Source organism: Ipomoea triloba, chromosome 5, assembly GCF_003576645.1.
Source record: "Ipomoea triloba cultivar NCNSP0323 chromosome 5, ASM357664v1".
Classification (NCBI taxonomy): domain Eukaryota; kingdom Viridiplantae; phylum Streptophyta; class Magnoliopsida; order Solanales; family Convolvulaceae; genus Ipomoea; species Ipomoea triloba.
The window spans coordinates 8,402,655-8,422,118 of record NC_044920.1 but is presented as its reverse complement, the minus strand read 5'-3'; the positions used below and the strand labels follow the sequence as shown (position 1 = coordinate 8,422,118).

The 19,464-nt window shown below is 37.7% G+C and overlaps 1 long non-coding RNA gene across 1 annotated transcript; it reads left to right on the top strand.

Moving 5' to 3' along the window:
* The first annotated feature begins 2,037 nt into the window (after positions 1–2,037).
* Positions 2,038–4,781, top strand: LOC116021052. Its single transcript, XR_004098887.1, has 5 exons — positions 2,038–2,293; positions 2,896–3,079; positions 3,666–3,749; positions 4,134–4,226; positions 4,733–4,781. It is a non-coding gene; the product is annotated as an uncharacterized LOC116021052 (long non-coding RNA).
* Positions 4,782–19,464: the final 14,683 nt, after the last annotated feature.

Genomic DNA, 19,464 nt, shown 5'->3' with positions numbered 1-19,464 from the left:
ATGATTTCCTTGCTGTTAGCCTATTTATTGTTGTCTGTAAAGTCATCTTTGATGGATTATGAACTTGTGTTCTTGATCCTTTGATTATTGATGTTTATGGATGTTTATTGGTATGGATTCCATGTTTATTTGGCTTCTGGGAGTTATAATCTGAGTAATCTGATCCTATTTTTGTATTTTGATCTGAACATTTGCGTATTCTGTCTGAGTCTGTGATCTGAGGTTGGGTTTGCCCTTGCGGAGTACCCCAGCGGTATAATGTGTCCCGCTAGAGTCTTCCGTAAGTAGGCCACGGTGAGGGTTGGCGGAAGAGGGAGTTTCGCTAAGGTGATTCGCCTCCTTCTTGCGGAGGAGTGCGGCGGAGGACGGTGATCCGCTGGAGGGTTCCGTTGGTTCTGTTGGGAGTTTGTTCCAGTGAGCTATTTTGTACTCTGTTGGTTTGGTTGTTTCCCCTTTTGTTCTGAACCTTGTTAGAGTATCTTGTTGGGTATTTTACCATGTTTTTGGAATATTTATTCATCTCTCTTGGTCCATCTTTTGAATCTCTTGTGTAGTTGAATCCTTGATTATATTATCTGGGAGTTGGTTTGTGGTCATAATCTAAGATGAACACTCTGAGTGGTTGTTCTTGGGCTGAGGTTGAGGTTGGATATGGAGGGTGAATCCTTGAGTATCTTTGTGTATATGGGCACTATTTGCCTCTGTGTATATTTGGGCACGACTTGCCTTTGTGTATTTTGGGCTCTATTTGCCATTGTGTATTTGAGGACTATTTGCCTCTATGTATTCGGGCACGATTTGCCTCTGTGAATGTTTGGGCACCATTTGCCTCCGTGTATATTTTGGGCACGATTTGCCTTTGGGTATTTGGGCACCATTTGCCTTTATGATTCGGGCATTATTTGCCTCTTTGAACTGAGTTTGGATTTGATGATTGGTATGAGGATTGGTATGTTGGTTGGAGGGTAAGGATTAGTGCTTATCCTTAGGTTGAGGTCTGGTTGGTCTCTTATTTGATTCCTGAGTTGTATCATATCTCATTGGTTATTGATTATTCTTGGTTGTATTCTTGTTTGGTTGTTTCTCATGAGTATTCCATTGTATTCATGATTCGGTTGGATATTGGTATTGTTGAGAAGTCTTGGTTTATCCTTTATTCAGCGTGTTGTTGTCGAGTATCCGATTTTAAATGATGAACAGTTCGTTGGTGTATATATTCTATATGTGTGTGTAAACCTATTTACAACTTATTATATATCTATATTTCCTTGCGGGTGTGAGTGGTGGTTGCTTAGCAGTCTTTTGCTAATGGTTTCTTGTATGTTTTCCAGGAATGCTATAAGTCTAAGCGAGAGCGCGCTAGAGCTTATCTATATGAGGCAGCTTAGACATAGTTATGTTGTTTTAGACTTGTGTTTTGGGCCTGTGTGCCAATGATGAGACTATATGTACTCTTGTTTAGATTTCATATGTTTTAGACATGTTTGAGGATTTGTTATCTATGCAGTTCAGTTCTTTTGGTTAGCCTGTGCATCTAGGCCGTGCTTTTCTTACCTAGATGCACTTGTACAGAATGGATCAAAAATATAGGACAATTTACGTCCGGAGTTGAAACTCCGGACGCGTAAAGTGACGCGGTGGCATTTTTGTAATTAAAATGTCTAGTATTTAATTATTTTTTCTTTTTTTTTTTAAATATGGACCAGCTGCGTCCGAAGTTCCCAACTTCGGACGCAGCTGCTTATTTATTTATTTATTTTTTAATTTTTAATTAAAATATTTAGATCTGGATCTCAATCTCACCATCGCCACTCGACGCCCAAGTCCAAACACCATCTGCAAGCTACCAGATCTCACCAGTCCAAACACCATCTCACCCATTTCGATCTCCACTGTAAGCACCGTACGCCTCCACCGCAGCCACCAGATCTGCGCAGCCACCACCACCGTCCGCCATTTCCGCCTCCACCGCAGCCACCACCGTCCGCCATCTCCTTCTCCGCCCTCGCCGTCGCCGGTCGCATTAGGGCTTGGGATTTTTGCTGTTTTTTTTTTTTTTTTTTTGCAAATTTGTTCCAACTGATGGCTTTGTTAGTTTCTCTTCCTTTGGAATATTCTGCTTGTAGTATATGCTTTGTGATTTTCTATACAGATTGATGTTCGTACTGATTTTACTAGCCGAGAAGCAAAGGTTTGGGAAGCTAAATCCAAAGCAACTGAGAGAAACTATAAGAAAAGGAAAGAGGAAGAATTGATTTGCAAAATATGTGGAGAGTCTGGACACTTTACACAGGTGCATGTTTCTAACTGATGTTTTGTCTTCTGCATATCTGGCTTAAATTCTTCTAAAAGGATATAAACTAGTTGGGACAAATGTTGTGTGCTAGTTTTTGCTTGTTTATGTGGACTCTTTGTCTTCAGGTCTTTGATACTCCATGATACATGTTGAATTTAATAAATTGTCCTACTGATTACTGTTTCATTAAGTTGCCATTATATAGAATTAAATAGATTTATTGAACAGTGAATACTATATGAAGCCTAAGTAAATATTTCTGTTACCCATCTCAAACTTGGTGTTTTGGGAGGATTTTCTTCGTACTTGTGAATTTAAGATTTTGGTTCTAAGTTTGTTGGTTCTTCAATAATATGATTGCTTCTTGGTACCACTCTCTATTATCTAGTTGGTATGAAATGTCCCAATTTTTAGTGTTCTGTAGTTCTGTAATCCAGGGTATCATTTCTTTCCTTGAACCATGACTTGTTCAATGATACTCACATGGTTTGCGTCCGAAGTTTAGTATCCATTCTGTTTTAGAAATGAAACATGACTCATGGAAATAAAATCAAGCTTTATTTTATACATGTTATACTGCTAAAATGGCCTACTTATAGGGCTGTCCATCAACACTTGGAGCTAATTGAAAGTCTCAAGATTTTTTTGAAAGAGTGCCTGCTAGGGAAAATAATGTGAAAGCCTTGTTCACCGAGAAAGTGGTAACTCAGATTGAGAAGGATATTGGTTGCAAGATTAAAATTGAGGAGAAATTTATTATAGTCTGCGTACCTATTCAAAGAGGTACTTACTACATTTTTTTAAAGTATAATTGTCCTTAATTATTGTGGTACACTGAATACAAAATGAAAACTTTGGCAAGCTTGATGAGAGAAAACGTAGAAAAGATTTCATAATAGAAAGAAATTTGCTCTATCCAACTGAATTTGAGAAGACATTATCTCAAGAAGAGAATGATATATGGCGACGCTATGATGCCTTCATGCATTTTCATTCCCGGGAAGAGCATGAAAAACTACTTAAGGCTATAATCTTAGAGCATAGAATTCTAAAAAGAATAAAAGAATAATCTCATTGAATCCTTTTACTGATTTAGATGCCAATATGAGGCTCCTTGAGCAGAAGACACAAGCAAAAATATCTGCTTTAACAGCTGAAGCGGATTTAAAATCCCATGTTCTTGCTAGCATGCTGGTTCATTTTCAGATTTAATATTAAATATTCATTAGGCATTTCAGAAACTCAATATAACAATCATTAGAGTTTCAATTCCTCAACCTTATTTGAATTTCTGATTTAACTTCTAGTTTCTTTCTTCTTTTTTGGCTCTTCTATTTTTTCATGTGGTTCCTCCTCATGTGACGAACAGAGTTAAGGTGAGCAGTCCAGATAGTATTCCAATTGGCTCTTTTATTTTGTTTTGGTTTATGATTCCTTGGTGAGAATGGCACAGGTAAAACAAATATTTCTTTTAAGTGTCAAATTTAATATTATCATGCCTCGTTCCTTTCAGATTTTCATACTTATTTTCTGTGAATAGAAGACATCTGTAAATCATATAAAGTGAATATACTCCAATTGGAATACTGTGTTGTACATTTTGTTGCTAATAGTTTAGCGGTTTAGTTGGTTCTTATACGTTTTCAGGGCTTTAATTCCTCATAATAGTTTTAGGTGCTTTGGTTTTCTTGTTCCTTAACCAACATGCTATTTCTTGTGCCTTTGTTGAGTGATTCACTTGTTCTTCAATAGGTACAAGAATGGGTTTACATTCTAATGTGTTCTTTTAGATAGAACTTACAATTTTAGCGGTTGCTATTATGATTTTACTATGCAGCTAAACAATGCAAAGCAACGGTGAGGTAGGAATTCAAAAGGAACATGCACAAGAAAGATCCAGAGGTGATTCAAATGCACATGGAAAAGTGAGGTAACCCGCTATTGCCCTTTTCTTTATATTGTGATACATGTCAAAATTAGCAGAGCTTGTTGACAATATTGAACTTCATTGCTTCATTAATTTTCATTAGTGTAGCCATATCATATGATTGGAATAGAAATTGTACACGTAGATATTAAGAGTTGTAAATGAAACAACCTTGGACCAGCTTGTTTTAAGATTAAGTTTACCTTTGACCTCTTGTTGTCAATGAACATATTAATGAGCTGAGAAATCCCTTGTTCTGCCTTGCCAATAACACCAATTCTCATGGTTTGTGTACCATTAGCCTGCACAATCATTTATTTTTCTTCCCGCATGTTTCTGGTGGGATAAGGCAGCATTTCTATTTGCATATATTGTGTATCCCTTGAAATGAATAGTGCATTCTGTTAGTTTGATAGATGTGTGGTTTTAATTTTCCTTCAGTTTGTATTTATGCATACAGATTTACAATATTGTATTGAATGATGCTCCAATTAATTATTTATTTATAGGAAATGCATGCTAAGAGCCTGTGCGATCAACTATTGCTAAGGCTGGGAAGAAGTAGATTTATAGTATTAATGTGTCACTATTTCTGTAAAGAAAGTACTCATTGAATATTGTACAGGAAAAAAATTGTATTTATTATTATTGTCAATTTAAATTTTTATCAAATAATTTTATTTTTTTTAAATAATAATGACTATATGCGTCTGGAGCTGGGCAGTTCCAGACGCAGATAGTCTATTTAAAAAATATAAAAAATTACCAGCTGCGTGCGTCTCCGGCATATGCGTCCGGAGACTCCAGACGCAAATGCCCCTTTTTGTACTAGTGATGTGACACCCCGGGTTGGTCAACCCTACAACCGGGAGCATCACCGCCACACCTAGGTCGAACCCGGCTAACCTTTAGCGGTTCCTCCCTAGGTGCACAGGCTAATTTTCCTGACCTACACATGCTTCCCATACACCTGTAACAACTCATAACTATTTGACTCGACAACAGAGGTATAAGTTAAACATTCCAAACATATATATATATATATATATATATATATATATATATATATATATAGGTTCATAGGAGTGATAACGACATCCTTAGAACCCCAAAACATACTTTAGATATATATATATACAACCACAATGCCCAAGTTTGGCAATTGATCTACTAAGACTGCTGCAGAATATGTACACAAAAAGAGAGTTTTAGACTATCCCGACTTGACCTCCACCACCTATCAGATCATACGATACACTGGGATCTCAAACTCTCCCCAAACTAGATGTCATTCGCCCTCAAACCACTTAAGGTGATCCAAGGAGCGATCGATGACAATGACCACAGACCATTCTCCCTCGGGAGGAGTGGGATCCCAAAGATATGGGTAATGTACAATGAACTCTAGGGGGTCGCTACCCGGTAAAACTTCTATTGGGTAGTAGCCCCACCGAGCCAGATGAGCATCTATCAGAGACACAAGAGAGCTGGATGGTGAGAAGGAATCGTCAGGAGCTAGCAGAGTGTGGCCGGGTACGTAGGGGTCTTCCCCTATCATATGCTGTACATAGACTCCATATCCAAAAACTGAGCCATTATAGTTCGGTGAAGTTACCGAACTATACGACTCATTGCTGGATGACATCTGTTAAAGGGTAACAATGAAGCACCCGTTAGCACGACGGCTAAGTAACAACCCATAAGCTTCTCATTCATAGGTAAAGATGTTTTAACTTACCAATGGACTATAGCATAGAATGTCCTATTAAATGACATGCTTTCATTTTTTGTAGCATAGAATGTCCTATTAAATGACATGCTTTCATTTTTTGTAAATTACCAAAATGTAAACAAATAAGCATAAACATTTTTTGTAAATTACCAAAATGTAAACAAATAAGCATAAAATTCATCATATTCACATTACACACGCGAATTCCCACAACCATACCTGACAACTTCACGATATACCATTTCTCAACGTCAAACGTCTAGTTTCTTGGAACGATATACCATTTCTCAACGTCAAACGTCTAGTTTCTTGGAACTAGTATCGCACATCTCATCATAAACGTCTAGTTTCTTGGAACTAGTATCGCACATCTCATCATAGACGTCTAGTTTCTTGGAACTAGTATCGCACATCTCATCATAGACATTGATTCAACCATTATTTATGAAAACTCGACTTAGTTTCATTTCAAAGTATGAGGCCTTATAGGAAATGTTGAATATTCCTTGTCGGTTGACCGAATGAACCTGGAACTTGGGCTTGCGGTCATTACCCAAATTCTCTTCTCGGTCCCTTGGACGAAGGTTCATTAGAATGGCCCCTAGTGTGGCCCCGCCTAGGTCCATTAAAATGACACCAACCCGGAGACGACAGAGTCAATACGCTTAAGTGTGCACACCCCCACAGTCTAGCCATACATGAGTGACGTAGAGACTCGGCGAATAGACTTCGCCAAAGTACGAATACAACCGTACATATTACATTGACAACCTTCGGTAATTATAGCCCGAGGTAAAACAAGACAACAAGGTCCTCGTAACTTCTGAAACTAAGGTTTTATTCCTTTTAAACATTCACTACTCTTGTTCCGACAATACGCTCAACTTTCCTACTTATACACTCATTAACATATGTATTCAACACGTGGTACATAATTCCACATATCACGACAACAACCAACATGGCATGATTACACTATCAAATTCTTTTCTATGCTCACAACGCACTTTATTACTCATTCACGTTCACAACACATAGTTCACATACACTACCTATACCTATCACATATAATATTATCATACCTATACACATATATATATAATATATATAATATACAACATAATATATATATATGTTACGGTATATATATATATAGTATATATATAATATGTATCTTACACACACATATATATATATTATACCACATAACACACACGTAATATATATATATATATATATCACACACACAATATACATAACACACACACAATTAATTATATATATGATACACACCTATGTAATATATATACACAACACACACACACGTAATATATATATAACACACATACATGTAATATATATACCTAACACACACACACGATTAATATATATATAATACACTCTCACACGTACACAATATCTATGTATATATATATCATGCTACACACACACAACATATACATATATACACATATTACTCCTAATTTATGTGTACAACATGTCCAATACACAAAATATTCACAAATTACACACAACTACATGGATTGGAAATTAATTCACCAATTACCTACTTTGAGTAGCTATAATTCCAACTTGAGGGGTAACTTACCTCAATCTCACTACGAACACAAGAAATTCGAAGATTGAAGCTCGGGATTCAACCTTTGCTCTTAAAATCCTAACATAGAGCACAATAATACAAATATGATTCAACAAAATTCTACACAAAACTATGAACTAGGAGTAAAAATATAACTTTTAACCGATTAAATATAAATTTTACCGAACAAATCGCGATCAAAGCTTGAAACTTGCTTCTCTCTCTCTCTCTCTCTCTCTCTCTCTCTCTCTCTCTCTCTCTCTCTCTCTCTCACGAACTGGAAATGGGAAGGAATGAAGAAATGAAATTCTTCTTTCATCACACATATATATATATACGTAATATTATATACATAATAATAATAATAATAATAATAATAATAATAATAACAATAGTAATAAAATATGGATGATTATCCACAATTGTAAATATAATAATAATATATATGGATACTTATCCATCCAAATCTATATAATAATAATATTACTAATAATAATAATAGAATATGGATGAATCTTATCTCATAAGCTTGGTACCAAAAATATTAATATTAATATTTTTGCACAAAATAATCCTTTGAGATAAAAATTTTACAATAGGTTAATTTCAAACAACATCTGGACCCCTTTTAAAACAATAACTTGATTCGAAATACGTTGGTCCAGAGTTCGCGAAACAACCTTTGTTTTGAAAGGTACATAATTATAACGAAATATTCTTGAAAATGTTTGGATTTAATAATAAATCCGAGATAATCTTAATAAAAAGAAATTTTTGGGTTTAAAATTTCGGGGTATTACAAGTGATGTGGCATGATACCCCTTTAGGTTATAAATCGCTTCCGCTATGTATGTTTGATAGTTGAGATAGGCAGCTTTTGCATTAAAGTTTAGCTATCTCGGCTTGTGAAAAGTTGGGGTGTCACAGTTGGTATCAGAGCCTATGTTGAGGTATGAGTAGAGATCCTAGTGTTTGAATACTTGAGACTCTAGGACTTGATCAGTAGGAAATAAGATGTTTGAGAATCCTAGGATGTGTGAATTCTAGGAATCGCGGTGAGGACACGCCTTATCTGTTTATATTATTTTTGCCTTGTTAACCTTGTTGTTTGCAGCTTGAGGGCGCGTCTTCCCGGTAAGTCTTAATCGCTTTTAGATAAGTCGCTTCGTTTTAGTTTTGCCTATGAGCCTGCTTTAGATTACGAATAAGTAGTTAGTTGATACGAAATGATGGATATCACCGTATGCGTCTAAGCAATCAGAAGATTGGTGGCTCGTTGAAGAAGATTAACCTACTCACGGCTTGAAGTCATCAACAGCAGTCTACGTTCCCCGAAACTGGCGTCTTCGCGCGTGTAGCATCGTTTGCAAGATTCTCGCTAACCTCAAGACTTGAAGAACAAGTTCGTGCAGCTTAAGTTCGTTGCAAGACGAAGAAAACGATAGGAACTCGAAGACTGAAGACCCGAAGACCCTCGGTTATGAGGGAACGCCAAAAGCGGACGTGGACACACCAAGAAAGAGTTAAAGCACGCCAAGTAGGAGCTTTCAGATTGGCCATGAAGAGTCTCGTGCAAGCTAAGCTTAGTAACAATGAAGCCTTAAGAACTATAATTCGAGGTCGTAATTCGCAGACCTTAAGGTAGTTCTACCTACCTCTAAAGCGGCAATAAAGGAACGAGTTAGAAGTTGCAACCTTCAAAGCAAAGAAGACTAAGTCAAGTAGAAAGGAAAACTTGGAAGCTTAAGATCCCCGAAGATAAGAAGAAACGCCATTATCAAGTTGTCCGATCTCATGAAATGCAAAGGCACTACGAAGTGAATTGCGAAATAAAGACCTCGAGTAATCTATTCGGTGTACCTTGGGGAGTAACTCCTTGTGCAAGAGCTTAAGGAAGGAGCCTCGGTGGCAAGAAAGAAAAAATGGGTAGCTAAGCAAGCTAGTGGAAGACCGAATCGTCAAAAGATCAAGTTCAATAGAAGTAAGCCTAAAGGCTAGCTCAATCCAAGAGGTTGATCATAAGAGAAGTTTAGCTTATATACCCTGCGTTTAGAAGGTACCTTTGATCGCGCTAAACGCAAAGATTAAAGTTAAGAGTTGCATTCCACTACCCCGGATGACTGACAAGAAGAACCAATGAAGAGTGGAAAAACAAGTTGATATGTGTTCGCGCTATCGACCTGCAAGAATCGCAAGAAGAACACCAAGACTTGACCGAACCATCTTGCAACGAAGATTACCAATCGAGTAAATGAAGGACTCCTCGAAAGATCTTGAACGATCAAAAGAGCAAGAATTCTTGGTGCTAAAGAAGGTATAAGCAACATGTTGGCTTTAGGACCTCGATGTTTCAAAATACAAGGAAGTACACTCGGTTTCTCAGATCACCGTTAATCATAGACGAATCTCCTTTCAAGATCAGGCGATACCTTCCTGATTATTCCTACCTCTTCATGAAGCTTCCTCAGAATTCTCTCGTTCTGCATCAATCAGTCATTAGCGATTCATCGCCTTCAGCCTCTCTAGGAGTGATAAGGATGTACGTGCTGTAGCTTATGAAGTAGAGCTTATCTGAATTCTAGATTCGCGTTTCGTGAGAAGCAAAGTTAAAACACGTCAAGCGGTCAGAGTTTCGTGATCAAATCGTCAAGCAGTGGAAATCGTTTAGAGTTGAGAGACTTCATATTCTTCTTAAAGCCGAATTCCTCTTTCATCCTTGAAATCCCAACTATCCTCCCATTGAGAAATCCCTTTTATCTGTTCTAAACATCATTCCTATCTATTGTGGGGAACTAAATTCTCCTTTGTTTCTTGAAACTCTAAATGCCTTCTTGTTGAAACGCCCCTTCTACCTGTTCTAAATCTCTTTCTCATCTTCGCTTGAAACTGAATTTCTCTTTCCTTTGAGGAATTGCGTACCCTATCGTTAAAGAATCCTTTCTATCTTTCTAGATCTCATTGCTATCGTCCCTTGAAACCGAATTTCTCTCATTCCCTTGGGAATTGTATATCCTTTCGTTGAGACATCCCTTCAATTTATTTTAAATCTCATTCTTGTCTCCTCTAGGAACTAAATTTCTTTCTTCTCTTTGGAAAATTGCATACCCTATCATTTGCAAATCATTTCTGTCTTTCAAGACCTCATTCCTAACCCCTCTTGGAATCTAAATTCTTTCCTTTTCTTTGAATAAGCTGAATATCCTATCATTGAGAAACTCTTCCTGTGTTTTCAATCTCGCCCTTATCTATTCTCGAGGCCAAGTTCTTTTCGTTCCTTCTCTTTTGTTGAAAGAACTTGATATCCCCTTGATTTAAGAAATCCTTTTGGCCTCCTTGAACCTTGTCCTTATTTCCTTTCGAAGCCGAGTTCTCCTATTGTCTTTAAAGAGCTTGACATTGAGCAGTCATCCCCATCCTCTCGAACGTTGTTCTTGTTTGCCTCTTGAAATACCTTGTGCAAGGTGACAACCTTATTTCCTAAGTTGTGACCTTGATAACCTTGATTCTATTCTTAACCGACGTTGTCGTTGAACCTTAAACCTCTCCTTTTCTCTTCCCGTTGGGTCAAAATTTTCAAAACCGAGCATATATGATATATAATATTTTCTCTATATGTACTATCGTACTAGTTTTAACTTTCTATCCCGAAAACGAATTTGCCTTATGGAATGGTTCTGAGTTGGATCTTTCAAGAAAAGGGAGTTCGCTTAAGCTGTCAAAAGGTTAAAGCAAAGAAGTGTAGCAGCCTGTTCAGTTGGGAAGATTTTGTAAATCGGGTAACCCTAAGGTCGTAGCGTCTGCAAGTGTCATCGGAAAAGTTGAGTTGATTCAAGAAAGAATGACAGCCGCCCATGACCGATAGAAGACATATGCCGACCAAGTTAGACCAGATGCGTGATGCGTTTCGCGTTTGCTGCTAAAGATGTATGTGCATGATGCGCTTCGTGATATCCAGCTTGAAGTCGTAACCTTTAAAGATGCTCTATCTTATGAAGAGAAACCAACAAGAATCTTGGTCACCCAGTCAAGAGAAGCGCACCGGTAAGCAATGACGTCCGTGAAGGCGGTGTGATCCAACCACGTGGCCAAAGGAGCTACCTTGGATATGGGGGATGTGATGAGGAATCAGTTCCAGCGTTGTGTGATCAAGGTAGGCAAGTTTAAGCTTTAGGTAGAGTTCTTTTTAGGTTGTGTATTCACTCGCTTGGGTTGGGTAAGTTAGGAGGTTAAGAGTTAGTGTTGTAGTATGTTCTTAAGTTTGGTTGAGCAATCCTTTTCTTTAACCTTCGATCGATTTCTTGTTTCCTTGAACCGTTCCGTTTCATGTTCCCGTGAGCTATGAGCTTCGGGGGCGAAGCTCCTTTTAAGGGGGTAGAGTGTAACACCCCGTAAATTCGTTCAAGCCTTGAGACCAGTAATCGTTTCCGCCGGGCGATTTATTTGATTTAATTGGGCTTAGTCTTTCCAATTGATATGAATATATATATATATATATATATATATATATATATATATATATATATATATTTCTTGAACCCGGAATTAATTATTTTATTCAAAAGCCCAATTCTTGATTTAATTCTTGTAAGGGATTTATTCTAATTTGGATCCTTACAATTCTTATAAGTAAGAGTATTTTTATAATGGCCCAATTCCTTATGCTAGTATATATATATTGTCTCTAAGACATTTAATTCCTAATATTATGAGCTTTCTCCTTATTCTATGTATTCATTTATTTAAGAGATGAATCATTTGGCCCAATAATTAATCTTGTACATAGCATTGTTATATATAAAGAGTTAAGCCCATTCCTTATTAAATATTCCACCCTAATATATACATATATGTATATATGTATTATGATATATATTCAAGACTTAGCATTATCTAGAGATTTCACTCTCTCTCTTCCCCTACTCATTCTTCACGCCATTTTCATCCTCTTCTCCTTCAAAGATTGGTCTTCATTTCATCTTCAATATTCAAGTCAAGATTGCTCTTTTAGGATTGTTAAGGCTTGGGTAAGTAATCTATCTCTAGGAATATACCTTGCATCACGTTATTTTCATAATCTTTATACAAGTTCTTATGTTTTTCTTTTGGGGATCTTTTGGGAAAAGATGATCAAGATGGAGGTCGTGCTTTGTGAGGTGTTTTGAGGTTTTCTTGGGTGAAGTGTGCTTCAAGAGGTAACCACTATGTCCACCAAAATCTATTTTTACACTCTCAATCTATGATATTATTTGGTGTGTTGGAATCCTGATGATTTCCTTGCTATTAGCATATTTATTGTTGTCTGTAAAGTCATCTTTGGTGGATTATGAACTTGTGTTCTTGATCCTTTGCTTATTGATGTTTATGGATGTTTATTGGTATGGATTCCATGTTTATTTGGCTTCTAGGAGTTATAATCTGAGTAATCTGATCCTATTTTTGTATTTTGATCTGAACATTTGCGTATTCTGTCTGAGTCTGTGATCTGAGGTTGGGTTTGCCCTTGCGGAGTACCCCAGCGGTATAATGTGTCCCGCTGGAGTCTTCCGTAAGTAGGCCACGGTGAGGGTTGGCGGAAGAGGGAGTTCCGCTGAGGTGATCCGCCTCCTTCTTGCGGAGGAGTGCGGCGGAGGACGGTGATCCGCTGGAGGGTTCCGTTGGTTCTGCTGGGAGTTTGTTCCAGTGAGCTATTCTGTGGTCTGTTGGTTTGGTTGTTTCCCCTTTTGTTCTGAACCTTGTTGGAGTATCTTGTTGGGTATTTTACCATGTTTTTGGAATATTTATTCATCTCTGTTGGTCCATCTTTTGAATCTCTTGTGTAGTTGAATCCTTGATTATATTATCTGGGAGTTGGTTTGTGTTCATAATCTAAGATGAACACTCTGAGTGGTTGTTCTTGGGCTGAGGTTGAGGTATGATATGGAGGGTGAATCCTTGAGTATCTTTTTGTATATGGGCACTATTTGCCTCTGTGTATATTTGGGCACGACTTGCCTTTGTGTATTTTGGGCTCTATTTGCCTTTGTGTATTTGAGGACAATTTGCCTCTATGTATTCGGGCACGATTTGCCTTTGGGTATTTGGGCACCATTTGCCTTTATGATTCGGGCATTATTTGCCTCTGTGAACTGAGTTTGGATTTGATGATTGGTATGAGGATTGGTATGTTGGTTGGAGGTAAGGATTAGTGCTTATCCTTAGGTTGAGGTCTGGTTGGTCTCTTATTTGATTCCTGAGTTGTATCATATCTCATTGGTTATTGATTATTCTTGGTTGTATTCTTGTTTGGTTGTTTCTCATGAGTATTCCATTGTATTCATGATTCGGTTGGATATTGGTATTGTTGAGAAGTCTTGGTTTATCCTTTATTCAGCGTGTTGTTGTCGAGTATCCGATTTTAAATGATGAACAGTTCGTTGGTGTATATATTCTATATGGGTGTGTAAACCTATTTACAACTTATTATATATCTATATTTCCTTGCGGGTGTGAGTGGTGGTTGCTTAGCAGTCTTTTGCTAATGGTTTCTTGTATGTTTTCTAGGAATGCAATAAGTCTAAGCGAGAGCGCGCTAGAGCTTATTTATATGAGGCAGCTTAGACATAGTTATGTTGTTTTAGACTTGTGTTTTGGGCCTGTGTGCCAATGATGAGACTATATGTACTCTTGTTTAGATTTCAGATGTTTTAGACATGTTTGAGGATTTGTTATCTATGCAGTTCAGTTCTTTTGGTTAGCCTGTGCATCTAGGCCGTGCTTTTCTTACCTAGATGTGGCATGATACCCCTTTAGGTTATAAATCGCTTCCGCTATGTATGTTTGATAGTTGAGATAGGCAGCTTTTGCATTAAAGTTTAGTTATCTCGGCTTGTGAAAAGTTGAGGTGTCACAGTGACGAGTGCTGGCCTAATCTTGGGGAGGTCGCAGAGGGAATTTTGCAAAAGTTTACAAGTCAGACTTATTTGCACTATGGAGCATGGACACGGGAAAACTGGTGATTATGAGCATGGTTTGCAAGGGTTAGTTACAGGCTCAACAGCAAGAGAAGGTCCACTCAATGTTTATAGGGCCATTGGTTACCCAATTGTGCATTGCTTTAGGATACCAATCGAAGGCAGAATGGACAGAATATAGCATTCCGGAGGCTAAGATGACCCCTCTGTCACTCGATGATTTGATCGCTATGAACCTTAGCCGTACACGTAAAATGAGAAAGGAGGCGAGAGCGGCTAAAAGGGCTGCAACTATGCCACGAACTCTAACTGCACAACCCCCAGCTCTATTTTCATCTTCGTCATCCCAACCTACATCATTCCGTCGTCCAGCCTTATCTTCCCCTTCTACTCAACCTCATTCCCCTCCAATTTTGTCGCCCAATGATTCAATCTTCTCCAAGTCAGCGACTCCATCGGCCAATAATCCTACTCCATCATCATCATCATCACTTCCTGCAGCGCCTGAACGCTTTGTCAAGGTTACGGACAAGCATGGAGGACAAGCACATCGAGCTCTTGGAAGAAGTGAGCATGCAGTTGAATCAAATTCGGAGGGAGTATGCGAACAGAGGATCCAACCCACCACAGTGAAAGCCAGTGAAGATTGGAATTTTGTTCAGTGGATAACATTTGTTGAATGTTTGATGTTGGTGACTTGATGCTTATTTGTGGACAATATTTTTGCTTTGTTTAATTTCTTTTCAGTTAGTGCTTGTTGAAAACAATTGGTAGCCTGTCTGTTGCTACCGATACTAACGTTCGTCTAGCCAAGAACGTTAAACGTGGGGCTCTTGGGAGACACCCCAAGCCAAAAAGATAAAGTAGAGTGAGAGAGACTTCAAGGAAACTAAGAGAGAAGGGAGGTGGGAAATCATATTCTTTATTCTTTTATGCTAACCTTTACTGTAGGAACTTTTTGAAGGGCCGCAACATGGAGGATGTGCAATCATCTATGGAAGGGATACACAGTGTTGGTATATTTTTCTATCCCTTCTTCATTTTAGGCGCCCTATTTTATAACAAGTATGGAAATATTTAAGAGGAGTTCGTTTGTTTTTATGTACATAAGATGAGTTCGCTTGATGTTGGTTTATAAATGGGTGCTTATTTGTTGTCCTAGCCCGGAAACACTTCTAAGTGTGAAAAAGCGTTCTTGATAATTGTTTGAATGAACCTTGCTCCTTGTCCACTATTCCTCACGGCAACATCGAGGACGATGTTGATTTTTAAGTGTGGAAAGGATGCATTATTGCATGTATATACTGTTTTAATGCTTGAATTGGTTGATTGATTGAGCTTATTGGGTGTATGATTTTGGTGAGTGTGTCATTGCCAATACTATCTAGGAGAAATTTTAATCACGTGCCAAGAAAATTTTTTAAATTAAATATGCTTTGGAAGTTGCCTTTTAACACAAAAAATTGAAATGCTTGGAACTAAAGAAGTTCAAATCTTTGTGTGCTTGCATGTTACTCACCTTTTATTTTGTTAGGACCTTAGTCAAAGATCTTTCGAAGCGGGAGTGTGTACCCTTTAACTTGAGAAATATAATGCAAGTGAAGCCTAGAAAATGAATTGAGTACCCGTTAGGAACAATCCTCAGGTACTAGGGCACTATGTTGTGTCCTGTTGGTTGAGATGGGTCTATGTACCCTGAAGTACAGGGTAGTCAGTAGAAACATATCTTGGCTACTAGGGCTGGTAACTTCCCGATGAGGTGTTACAAGTTGGTATCAGAGCTTAGGTTGTGAGATCTTTGTTATGGGCAATAGAATTAGTTAGGCTCTGTTGGTATCCGAGCAGTTCGAACCTTTGGGAGCCTAGGTTGGAACTCTAGGAGTTAATGATATTGTGGGAAAAGAAGTCTAAAAATATGACTAGCACTTATGTTTGAACTTTGCAGTGAGGTTGTGAGTTTAATTTCTTCTTTTTCCTTAATTAATTATTTGATGCTTTATGTGCAAAGTTGCTATCTGTTAATCAACTGTAGCTGCTGCACCTCGAGGGTGTGCATCTTTCAGGTATGTCACTACATCTTTAAGTTGATAATTATGTGTACCTTGTTGCCTCTATGTGTTTGCTTCAGGTACTAGTTCAAGTTACGTGGACATAACTTTTCTTTAAGGAGGGTAGGTTTTAACACCTCGTTTTTAGGCGTTGTAGCCTAGAGTTGTAGAACTTAATATTTGGACCTTGGTTTTAAAATAGGATTGCTTCAGGGACTAAGCCTTCTTTTAAGGAGGGTAGATTGTGATACTCGAGAATTTTCCTCTTCTCCTGAAATTATTTCTTTTGAACTCCTGATGTCATTCCTATTCATATTTTGTTCATTTGACCTTTGAATCATATTCATTTGGACCTTCTACTTTATTCATTTGACCTTTAAGTTATGTTCATTAGTTCCTATTCCCTTCTTCATATTCATTTGACCTGTGAGCTATATTCATTTGAACCTACTATTTTTATACTACCTTGGTATGTACTTTAACTATTATTTAAAGTACCATATTTTAATAATTTTAAGTAAATAACAAATTATATATTTTTATACATGTATAGTGTATGTATGAGTTATATATATTTATGATTGTTACAAAGCTTCAATCTTAACTCTAATCAAAGACCTGAAAGAGTCAAGAGCTCAATCTCTCATCTAGATTGGCCAAATCCAAACAAGATATCATCAAAACAACAATCAATAGACAAGAATAGATAACCCAACAATCCAAGCATTTAGATCCAAAAATAGATATAAGATCATCACACTAGCAACATATCTTCACACAATCCAAATCCCTAGATTAAACTAGCCACTCATGATAAGAAATTCAAGACAATAGCTAATTCAATCCAAGAACAAAATAGTAAAATAGATTAAGATGTAATAGAAATCACCTAGAGTTGAGGTGATCCTTCAATCCAAGCTTGTTGTCTTTTACAATGAGAATTATCTAAACTACTCTAAGAAAATGGAAAAACTCTCTAAAATTTTCCTAGAAATTATCTAAAGTGAACTCCCCAAAAGACTCTCCCTGAAATTCTATCAAGGGGGGTTTAAATAGTCTCCGAAATGTAGCCCTAGGAGAAATTTCGCGCAGTGTCCTCGCCACGGCCTTCCACATGTGTGTGCCCGTGCGTGGATGGCTACTGGAACGTGGCCACGCGCACCACCACGCGTGTGGAGGTCTTCTTGGGTCCTTCGGGGCTCCAGACTTGCCTGGTTCGTTCCTTAAGCTCGATTTTCGTTCCTATTGGCTCCTGGGACTCCTGTATCATCTCAATTTATGCTAAAGGTAGCTTTGCGTATGGTTAGTGAATTTAAAGCATATTTGATCACAATTTTATCATGTAAGGATACTAAAAACGTTGCAAAGCACCCTAATATGTACTCAAATAATGGGTATCTTGGAGGCTTATCAAGTTTCCACACTTTACTTCTTGCTTGCTCTCAAGCAAGACAATCTACTATTAAGCACATAAGCTTCTAAGATACCATCTCATACAAGACAAAGCTCTTGGCAAATCAAAATGTTGGGTGTCTAAGACTATTGAAATGGAAGAAATCTTTTGTGTTATCTACAAAGGATTTTGGTCAGATGTCATTAACTCAAGGAATATTTCCGGGAAGTAAAAACCTTTCGTCGATAAACAATTAAAACAAAGGATCACACTTCTCACACCATTCGCATTCCAAAGTTTTGGTTCACCTTTTATTTAATTAGAGTCTCTAGCCGATCCCACTAGTGGGAACGATGTGCACTAGTTAATCAACCTTTCCAGCCTTAGACGCCAAAGCTCAACGATAAAATAAGTGAGGGTAGGGGCATGGACCACTCACTGCTTTTGGCTTAGTGCGGTCCCTTTTTTCTTCTCATTTCCTAGGATAACGTCATCGAGCCACCCGACATCACATGGAGCTCCATGCTTTTTCAAAGACAGTGCAATGGGTACCCGAATCCTAGCGAAGTGGCTCACCTCATCTCTTATTTTCTCAATTCCTAGGATCCTTTTATGTGAACAACCGATTCCAGATAAAGCTTTTTGCTTACCGAAGACTATGGTTGAACGCAACCCAGCGAATTGGCTTTCTTCAATTTTTAATCTCGGTGATTGGCCTTTTGCCTTTTCAACTTTTCTCCATGCAACCCCTCATGCCTTTTTCTTTTTGGGATTAAGGGATTTTTCTCTCTTAAGCTTACCAATAGGCTCACCTTTTGCCCCACGCCCTACCATGGTTAGTTCAATTCCGGGCCTCACTAAAATTTATCTTTCTCAAATTAAAAAGTGCACACTCCCACTTCGAGAGATCCTTGACTAAGGTCCTACGTAAATAAGAGGCGAACATCATGCAAGCAGGCAAGAATATAAACTTATTTGGCTCTAAGAACTCTCATGGGTGCGAAAAGTAATTTCTCAAAGATATTTCAAGAATAAAAAATTTTGGGCATCTAGTCAATATTCTCTCTAGATAACACAAATAATAACTCTCTTTTCACATTGCAAATACACCCGTTTATCATTCCCAAGAGCTTTAACTTTCCAAGTCTAAGCAGATAAGCATATAATGCACAAAGTGCGTCCTTTCCACACTTTAAAATAAACATCGTCCTCGATGTTTCCATACGGAATAGGGTAAAGGAAGAAATAAGGATTCTAAGGATTAGTCAAATAAGAAATCCCTTTCCACACTTTGCAAATTGCTCTGGGATATAGGTATAACACCTCGGCTCAACTTACCGTACATCCGGAGTAGTTACCGCCACACCTAGAGTGAATTCTATCATCCCTTGACAAACTCCACTCTAGGTGCACAGGCTAAAAGGGAATCTGCTTTACAACAACTACCACCCAACATACTCATATATATATATATATATATATATATATATATATATATATATATATATATATATATAT